Below are 9,182 nucleotides of genomic sequence, written 5' to 3'. Positions count from 1 at the left end.
AAACACGAAGGGCTACGAGGGGAAAAAAACAACCCACACGGGGAGGAGTTTAAACGGACGGAGAAGGAGGGCTAAAAGCGAGCGCTCGCAATGAAAAGGGAGTTTCGCAGTGATGTCTCAACCCTGAGCACGAAAGGAGAAGTAACGTATTAATTTGAAAATCATTTTGAATTATTGAATACCGAGCACGCGGGAAAATGGCAACGGCTAATGTTTCCTGTGTTATTGTTTTTCTGGATGCACGGGCGGTTCTGTTTGCCCAGTATTACCGAGACAGTTAAACCAAAGCGTTCTGGCAAAAAGCACCGAATATTGTCGGGTTGTCGAGCAATAAATTTAGATTCAGGAAGAACCGGGCCACCATTTAAGGTGTTTACATTGTACCACGGCGTATGCCGCCGCGACCCTGATCTGGACTAAGCGGTTAGAGAATGGATGGACATTATAATACACAGCACGGTCTGGAGCGGGTTTTTGTTCGTGCCAGTGATGACCATGGCAAGAGCGCAAATCTGGTGCCATGTTTTTACAGTTTAATTATAATGGGCCAGTACAGTAGTGTGAGCTTCGCACACTAACTTCCACGATTTCGCGAACGGACGGAGGCAGTGATTAGATGGCAATACCAAGACTGGGAATAAAAAGGGTGGGGGTGGAAAATAAAATGACAATAAAGCAGTCATTTCTGTTATTGGCCGTTAGCAGGATATGCTGAATATTCTACTTATTTTATGTTCAACATATCACCTTGAACATATAAATGAAAATGTTGACCAAAACATATTTTGATCTGGAAAGTACACCAATGTAACATTCTTTGACAGAGCCATGATTATTTAGAGTATCTTTAAAAAAAAAAAGTTTTTTAAAGTTTTTGCATTGTATGAAATGTTGATTGAGTGTAATCATCTATGTATGGCATCCGTGCAACAATGATAATTTCAATGTTTTTAATTTAATTATACTGTTGTTTCTGAAACAATTCGTTTTGCTCTCAAATTTCAAGTTGTTGCCAAAGGGTGATAATAATCAGGATGTCGGTGAAAAATAAATGAAAAGTGCCCTCTGGTGGTCTTTTGTGTCCGAATGAATCAGTTTCAGTTTTCATCATGAATTCCATACACTTAAAAAATATATATTTTCAACAACAAACACACATTATAAAGTAACAGAAATATGATGCCGTTTTGTTATGTGATCTACATAGCTGCTTATGGGAACATGGAGTCTATGCAGCACATTTGGTCTGAAAATAATTTTGTAAATATTTACATAGGTCAGCATAGTAAGGCCAACTTAGTGTTAATACAAAGATCACACATACGGTGCCCTCAAAAAGTATGTCAATGGCAGAGTATGATTTATTGTTTATGCTATATACTTAAGGCATTTAAATTTGAGATCAAACAATGTATATTAGATGAAAGTATAGACAATCTATTTATTTCATGGCATTTACATGCATGTATGTTTACCCTTTTGCAGAAAATCCTGTTTTTTCAACTTGTAGTGTTATTTTGCGAGTCCACCAGTGGTTTGTTTTTCATGAGTTTCCAAACCGCTGATAACTTCTTGATATACACGGTTTCTGCACTATTATTCTGACTGAGTTCTTCTGTTCTCAGCTTACAGATTAGTTGTTTCTCAACCATAGTTTTTTCTCTGGTCTCCATGATGGTGTATGCCTTCTAACTCCAAACGCTCCACAAATTATTACTAAGGAGAAAATCAAGACTAGACACTCACTCCTCTTTTATGTGTGAATAATCCAATCCAAAAGGAAATTCCTGAGCAACAATCAACGCTTGTCATCCCTTAACTTAAATTTGCACCACTGAAAATGAAGGGACTCAGCACATAAACAGCTGTTTCTGTAAAATGGTTGGTAAAACATATGCATGTACAGACCATGAAATAAAAACTGATTATTTGTATTTTTGTTGCATATTCATATTTTTTTCCCCCTCAAATCCAAGTGCCTTCAGCATATAGCAAGAATAACTAATTTCGTTCTACCACGACCATACTTTTGGCGGGCACTGAACTTTCCTACTGTTTCCAGGCTTGAGGCAGTGACAGAATAGCATTTGCGTCTTTGTGTTTTATTTCTTACATTTTTATGAGATTGATGAAAATTAATGGACCAGATTGTTTACTTCATGTAAAATTGGTGCTGGAAGTAAAATTGTATCCTTTAACGTTGTCCTGTTACTGTTGACTTGCTGTGCAAGCTCACTTTCTGGTTTATTTTGTGGTGCCATCTAGTGGTCATTTACCATATACCACATCTTTAAGAGGCTTAAAAGTTTAATATGTGTACAGGCCACATGTCTTCTACATGATGATGTACCTGTAGGTTATACACTTTCCGGCCATTTTATTAGGTACTCCTGCTCATTAAGGCAAATAGCCTTCTACTCCAAACAGCAGATCAGGTGGCTGCTCATACACAGCATGTCCCTGTCTATAGACTCAGAGGAGACCTCACACAGCTGAGGTAGATTTCACACACCTGGGTAGATTTCACACAGCTGGGGTGGGTTTCACACAGCTGAGGTAGATTTCACACAGCTGAGGTAGATTTCACACAGCTGGGGTAAATTTCACACAGCTGAGGTTGATTTCACACACCTGAGTAGATTTCACACAGCTGGGGTGGGTTTCACACAGCTGAGGTAGATTTCACACAGCTGGGGTAGATTTCACACAGCTGAGGTAGATTTCACATAGCTGAGGTTGATTTGAGACAGATGAGGTAGATTTCACACAGCTGGGGTGGGTTTCAGACAGCTGAGGTTGATTTCACACAGCTGAGGTTGATTTCACACAGCTGAGGTAGATTTCACACAGCTGGGGTAGACCCGCACTGACAGACGAGGGGGGTGAGGGGTTGGCAGGTGGGGCTCATTACAAACTGCAGGGAGGATGGGGGGAGTGCAGGTGTAAAGGTGTACAGGTAGACCTGCGCTGACAGACAGGAGTTCAGGGGTCAAGTTCACGCCCTGCCCGTTTTTGTTGCTGTCATATGCAAATGAGCCTTGTTGACTTTGCATGGCTGGATCATGAGTGCAGTGACTTGCAGTCGCTTCGCACGGTTCCTGTTTTAGGGAAACCCCTGAGGCTGTGTAAGGCTGTTAATGCAGTAGATCAACTCTCCAGCTCTGAGGTGGTTATGAATGTGGCTCCATGTCTAATTGTAAAAAACCTTTTTTCTCTTTGCAGTTTGAGTTATTTTACAACCAGCATTTCAGAGGCATGAAGCTGACCTGGCTGCACTATCTCTGTACAGGTGCGTGAGCCGCTGTCAGCTCCACAAATCACAGAGCAGGTTGATAGCACACAGTACAGCAAGGCTGATGGTGATTGGTGGATACTTTGTGTTTGTGCCACAGGCTTGTGTCCCCCTGGTGGGTTTTTGTGAGTGAGTGGAGTAGGGCTACTGATCTGGGATCCGTTTTCTCTGTTGTGTGAGTAAGTTTAGGATGTGAGCAGGGTGATGCTGATGCTGGATCAGCACTCATACTGTGAACTCTGGTCCCCCCTCGCTGCCTGACAACATACTCTGCTCTGGGTCACCTGACCAACTTTCCGCGGTCAGAATGTCGCCGTCGGAAACTTGGCTGCTTGGCGTGACTCTGCTGAGGCGCGGTACGGCATTTCGTTTCATTGATTCGGCGTTTCAGCGGTTTGGTGGTTCGTTAGGAACGGGTTTCTTGAGTGCTGAGGGCCTGGGTGGGGGGGGGGGGGGCGCGGATGGGCCGGCTAACCGCCACTATGCTAATCCTGCCGGTAGAATCATCACTCATTATAATTACAGTCACACAGCGGACACCCTTCTCCTACACTTATGAATAGCAGACACACGTAGTCGACAATGCTATGCACAGAATGCTATGCAGCACACGAGGCGCGAGGCCATTCAGAATGAATAAGCTAGCAAAAGAAGCAAAAGTAAGAATAGGCTAGCGTTAGCGTTGAGATGGTGTGTGTGTGTGTGTGTGCGTGTTTTCTTCTTTCCTAACTTTAGGAGGACATAGAGACAGAATCCACGTTCTCGCTAAACATGACATTCAGCAGCAAAAGAACAAAGTTTAAAATCACAATGCCCATGCAGAAGGACACGCCACAGGTACGGCTCACCTGTACGGGTTCCAGTTCAGCTTTTAGATGAACTGGCCCATAAGAGTCACTGATGGCTTGGATCTACAGGGACTGAAGAGTGAGACTAACGTTTTATTAGTCTTTATTTATTCCTAAAGGCATTTTCCTCAACACGCAATTCAGTTCAATGGAGTTATGCTTACAGGTATGACTGCTTATAACAATAAATCAATCTTTTTAAAGCACAACAATGAAAAAGGCTCTTTCTCTGTTTGTCCTCATTTATCATGGTACTGTCTGCCTCTGCTGACAGATCCATCGTGCTCCCAGCAGCAAACAGAATGTTATTGGCCAGGTGATGTCTATGGCAACACTCCCATTGTGATGTAGCACTGCAGGAGGCAGACACTCTGATTGGACGGCTGCGTTGTGTTGCAGGAGGTGGAGGAGGCTCGTCCAGGAGGTGATCCCCCCAAACCCCCTCCCCCAGCTAAGCTTTCAAACAGGAAACAGGAAACACAAGAGCCTGCGAGCAGAGCGACCAATCCCACAATGAACTTGCTGAACGTGAGCGGTACCGGCAAAGCCATGTTTTCTCTTCTCACGTTTGCAGTCCTGTTTTTTATTATTATAATAAATGTATAAATATCAATGCAAGACAAAGTGTTGTAATAGAGCCGTATACCATTGTATTTACTTTCAAATGTAAAGAATAATAATAAATAGAGGTGACAAACATGATCCCGCTGCTTGTGAAATAAAAAAACAAATTAATAAACCCAGATTTATCTCTGCGATTTTGTCCTAGTATTTACAGGTTGTGTGTGGAAAACCAGGGCCTGTACCTGATTTTGGATGGAGGAAGTGCCTGTGGAGATGGGTGGGGGGAGATGGTGTGGGTTTGACTGACCAGGGGTTGCTTTGGTTACCTCAGCAGCAGTTCCTCCGGCAGGGTACTAGTTATTTACAGTAACTCTCCGCCAGTTGGCGCCGGTGCTCCTGTAGTACTGTGGGGACAGTTGTCCGTGGCTTGAGGAAGAGTAGCCTAAATCACAGGAAAGCTCATGCTAACAAACGCCACTTGCGTGGGTGTCTAAAGAGGGATGTTTGATTCCAGTTGAGTGGGGGGGGGGGAGGGTTCTGTGGAGTTCTTTGTCACAATGAACACTTTTTGCGTTGAACACAGCCTTGGTTTGTGCCCTCAACACCAAAAAAAGATTATTGGCCTCATTTGCGCGTCAAGTGTCAGTTGTCAGATTCTGTCTGTGGGGAAAAGTCTGAATCATGGTGATCTGAAGGAGATCTGTAATCAGAGACAGTGACACACGGAGGGAAGAAAATGCCGTCATTTTACAGCGGATTCTGCTTGTGAAGCTGCTCCTGCCAAAACGGCCTCGTCCTGCAGCCGCATGCAAAGTGTTGGAATTACTGCGCCAAGACAGATCAGATGCCTTGAAAATCCACCTTGCTTAAATGAAAACAAAAACACAGTGTGTGTGTTTGTGTGCTATTCCCCACTGCAACACAAGGTGGCGTGTTCATCGATCTGACACAAAATTGTGAATGATGTCATTCAAGGTGTTCACAACTCCATAATCAACTCAAATAAAGAAAAATTAAAATAAAGAAAAATTCTGATTCATTATTGAATCCATAAAATTGTTATGTATTTTTCATCAGAATTTTCTGTGGGGTAGAAATCCTGTCCAATACAAAATAATACTGATATTAAGAGTCAAAGGCAATGTACTTTACAGTAGTCATCTATTATTAATAGGGTTAATGTCAAATTAAAGAGGTGTAAAGGCTTAAGGAGTTCACATGTTGCTGAATTTCTGCTATGTTCTCTTTGGCGAAATCTGTTATTATAGTCAGCTGCACACAGTATGCTAGGAAGTGTGTCCAGTGCACCTGGCATTAATTACAATAGACGGCATGCTAGCATGGACGTACACGTGTGCTGTCTCTTTCAGGTGGCTGTCCTTTTATAGCAGCCTACTGTATTGTCTCTTTCATGTTGAAAGGCAGCACATTATAGATGCTAGCATACCCCCCCCCCCCTCACCCCCCCAACACACACACTTTTTTTTTGTGGACATATGATTGCTGCCATCCACACACACTGATTAAATCGTAAGACTGAATAGACAGGCCACTAGAGGTTAATTACAGTCTTAAGACATGCTTTTACTACAACAAATCAGAAAAAGAAGAAAAAGGCTTTTTTGTTATGTTTAAGGAGACCCCCCCCCAAGTGTCCCTCCCCTACATCAGTTATTATGGATAGTATCTTAGATTTAGATTCAAGATAACAGCTGAAGATTATTTAAACATATATGTGGTATAGCCTGCCAGGTCATAGAGGCAGAAATTCTGGGGATTTTCAAGACTAGGCTTGATATGGTGCTAGGTAATCAGAGCACTAATTTAGTCAGGAAAATGGCAAGCATTGTGGGGCTGAATGGCCTGTTCTCATCATTATGTTACGTTATGTTATGTTATGTTATAGTATTCTATGTTGTGTCATGTTATGTTGTGTTATGTTGTGTTATGTTATGTTATATGACACATGGTCGTGTGTACTGTGGTATATTTTGTTAGTCTGGGATGCGCTGTGGTGTTTATTTAGTGTCTCTCTGCAGTGTAGCGTCTGGATAAGAGCGTCTGCCAAATGCCTGTAATGTGTAGACTGGCCGCACAGGGAAGAGGAAGAGCGGGGGGGGGGGTGTTCCTGTCCTCTAAAAGGCTGTCGGCCAGTGACTGCCCCATGCCTGATACAGGACACCACTGCAGTTCAACACTGTCTGAAACACCGTTTCCACATGAAGTCATTCCACCTGAGGTTGTATAGTCTGCTTATTGCCCTGCAACAAATCTAACTTAATTCACTCTAATGTTGGCAAGCAAGCTGCTCTGTTTCAGCATATAAATTTTTTTGACTTAGACTACATTTCACTGGGTGCTATTCTTTGTGTGTGCTCTTTGTCTACAGTATGTCTTGATGGTATGTGAGTGTGAATCTGCGCTTTCTGTTTCAACCAATCGGCAGGAGCTTGTTTATTCTTGAGGGCATTAGCTGTGTTCCACCACTAGGGGGCGATACAGACTCACTGGCAGGAGTCACAGACAGGGTCGCCAGTCACCTTGAGGTTGTGGAATGTAGAGATCTTCCTGGGGAGTAGGGTTTGAGCATCGATTAGAAGCACCTGGGACCTGTTCCACTCCTGGGGGGTAAGGTTTGAGCATCGATCAGAAGCATGTAGGGGCTGTTCCACTCCTGGGGGGTAAGGTGAGAAGTTTAGGCCTTGGTGACACTGTGTTGATCCTCTATCACACGCAGAGGCAATCTCTAGCACTGGAGTGCTGGCGATGCTTTCGGTTTTTGTTCCATCTGAGATTGATCACAAAAGTCTGATAAAATATTAAGAGAGCAGAGAAACACCGAATGACTCTGGCCTATGGTCACCTGTGTTCATTCAGTCTGATGATGACATTATGTAGTTATGGGTTTGGATGGAGCAAAAGTAGGAACACCTCTGGCTCTGCAAGACCAGGGCTGCCCACTCCTGCTCCAGCCAATCAGAGATGTGAACCCATTGTATGGTGGATCAGTACAGACATGGTGACTGTACACACAACACTGATGACACATAGAGGGATTTCTTCTGAGCAGTTTGCCTTTATTTTGCTTTATTAACAAGTGGGCCAAATATCTGAATTATCCACGGGCCAGTGTAATCTCGGACCATTCTCCTTTGGTGTTATTTTATGTCATAGCATGCTCTTTCTTTGTGTCCTGTGGGACTCGTGTAACTTGTGTATCACTGGTCATTCACTTCCATTAACTGTCTGTGGCTTCCCCTAACCTTTCCGGGGGCTGTGGGGCTGTTTGCCTAACCCTGGGTCTGTTCCACTGGACCAGCTCTCTGCACCAGTTTAATGCAGTTTCTTGCATTCGGGGCTGCATATGGTAGTAATTATGAATGACAGCACAGTTGCCTGTCCGTGCACTCATGAATTTGCAGCCTACTCGAATGCACACTGTGTGCCATTCAACTGGACTGCAACCAATAAGGAATTTTATATGCTGTTTATGAAAGGGGGGATATATAAACAATATAAATAAAGGAATTAATACATAGACGGAGCACTAAATCAGTACACTAACCGAACTTTTTAAAAATTTTATTTTATTTTTTTAGCGCGGGACCCAGTTCAAATGTCAGGTTCTCGAACTGTGCGCGAGACGGGAACCCCTGTCAGCGCCTCCCAGCTGCGAGTGCCGCCGTGTGATCGGATTACAGCAAACAAAACCAAGGAACGGCCGGCTGACTGTGGCAGTACCCGCGCTGCTCCTAGGACAGCAGGACTGCGTTTTCTAGAAAGCTCGATTGTTTTTATGAGGGCGCACTTTTGTGTAGACTTTTTCTTTCTGTCTTTCTTTGAGCGTTTGAAGGCAGAGAGGGTCCCGTGTCTCTGTATGCGGGACTTTGAGTCGCTTTATGCGACGTGTCCTCATAGCCTACTGTACTTTGCACAACGTCGCTGTAAACTGGTCCTCTCAGCTGGCCGGGTCACTGCTGCAGGCCGTGGGAAGAACAAGTGCAGATCGTTAGTTTTCTAGAAAAATGATCTCTCCAAATAAAAGCAAAACTAAACAAGATAAAGAAAACAAACACACACATAGATAAATACTTTGTTGTTCAAAGGCTGAATCTGTTTTATAGCAAGTTTATTGAATCGTGTTACCTTGCTCCTGATTCATGGCCAACACCCCATTCATTTATAGTAGCTACTCCACAACAACTCATAGCAAGTTAGCTACCGCCGGACAGATTTATGGCATGTCTGTGTGAAAATGATATAGAATACCCATTCTTTAAAAACAGGTAGTAGTCTTAAAGTGGCTTTTTATTTTGAAACCAAAAATAGGAAAATAGATTATGTTTGTTTATTTTTCTTTTAAGTTAAATGAAAGTACTTTCAAACTCCACCGCATTCTGCCAATAAAACAATGAAATTTCGTCCTGTAGTGTTTACATGATGGATAACAAATAATTAGCGAAAATTATTTCTAGCCA

The 9,182-nt window shown here is 43.1% G+C and overlaps 1 long non-coding RNA gene across 1 annotated transcript; it reads left to right on the top strand.

Annotated features, from left to right (window-relative positions):
- Position 1: 1 nt before the first annotated feature.
- LOC135260455 (uncharacterized) lies at positions 2-4,885 on the top strand. The gene is made up of 3 exons (XR_010331574.1): positions 2-141; positions 3,223-3,289; positions 4,540-4,885. It is a non-coding gene; the product is annotated as an uncharacterized LOC135260455 (long non-coding RNA).
- Positions 4,886-9,182: the final 4,297 nt, after the last annotated feature.

This window comes from Anguilla rostrata, chromosome 8, assembly GCF_018555375.3.
Source record: "Anguilla rostrata isolate EN2019 chromosome 8, ASM1855537v3, whole genome shotgun sequence".
In the NCBI taxonomy this organism is placed as follows: domain Eukaryota; kingdom Metazoa; phylum Chordata; class Actinopteri; order Anguilliformes; family Anguillidae; genus Anguilla; species Anguilla rostrata.
This window is presented reverse-complemented; position numbering and strand designations above follow the sequence as displayed.